Genomic DNA, 1,175 nt, shown 5'->3' with positions numbered 1-1,175 from the left:
TCCCGCTGCCTGCCGCAGGCAGCCCTGCCACTCGGCGGGCTCTGCCTCGCTTCTCCGGGTGCTGCCGCCATACCAGTACGGCCCCTCGCGCCCACACTTGTGGGTCACGCTGGAAGGCGCTCTCCTCAAAAGCCTCCGAATGCAGCTATTCAGGCCGTTTTTAAGTTACGTGCATCTGTATTGACACACATTTTTTAATTAATTTAAAAGTTTTTTTAAACTAGCTGTTAAATTAACACGAAAAACTGTATAACTATATATATATACTTTTTTATATATATATATATATGTATCTTAATCTAGCCAACCTGCAGCTGCTGCGTTTCTTAAGGGTCACAGGGTCAGTGCTGTTCCTGCAATCTCAAGTTACCACGATGATGCCTTTCTTAATTATTATTATTATTATTTTAATACCTTTCAACTCTATTTATGGCTTTCTTCTCTATTTATTTCTTATTTAGTATTTTACTCCTGTCCATACATTGAGTTGCGATTCCCTGGCTTGGATTTCCTTCGATTTCCTTCGATTTCCTGGCCTTCGAAGCTGCACGCTTCATCCCCAGCCACCGTCAAAATATCTTACAAGCCCTAGCTCCTCCAGCACCCGCCATGCTAGTGCCCGTGGTGGCATCCTCTGTGAGTGCAGCACCCGCAGCACCCGGCTAGCTGGGCTCTCTCAGCTGCCCTCTCCGGCCTCACGGAGGTAGCAAAACGTTCCTCCTGAGCAGTCCTGGCCCTGGCCATGCAGCAGGTACCCTACAAGGGGGCTGCCTTACGTTGCCCATGGTTAGAAACACCAGAGAGATATCCCAGAGCTTTGAGACTAAGAGGCGGCAAATGGTGAGAGCAGCACGGGTTCCCAGCACTGGCTTACGGGTGGTGGGGTGCCACTCGCTGCTGAGTACTCAGAAGCACTTCTTGCCTATGCGAAGTAGTTAGTGCTTCAGTAGCAACTGCAAACCAGTGGTGAACCAGGCTTGGGGTTTGCTGGGCCCTGCAGTGTCCAAACTCTAAGGGCTGCTGTACCTGAACAAGCTCTCAAGGAGAGGAGCGAGACGGGGGCCAGGTCAGCCCCCAGGTACATCGCCCACCACCAGCACTGCCGCCCACCCATGCTCCTAGCAGGCTTTCCAGCCAACGGCCGGGCTCTGGCTGCCTCCTCTTGAACATGCTAC

The sequence above is a fragment of the Pygoscelis adeliae genome, unplaced genomic scaffold (genome assembly GCF_000699105.1).
Source record: "Pygoscelis adeliae isolate BGI_AS28 unplaced genomic scaffold, ASM69910v1 Scaffold117, whole genome shotgun sequence".
Classification (NCBI taxonomy): Eukaryota; Metazoa; Chordata; class Aves; order Sphenisciformes; family Spheniscidae; genus Pygoscelis; species Pygoscelis adeliae.
The sequence above is the reverse complement of the archived record's forward strand: the minus strand, read 5'-3'. Positions refer to the sequence as shown.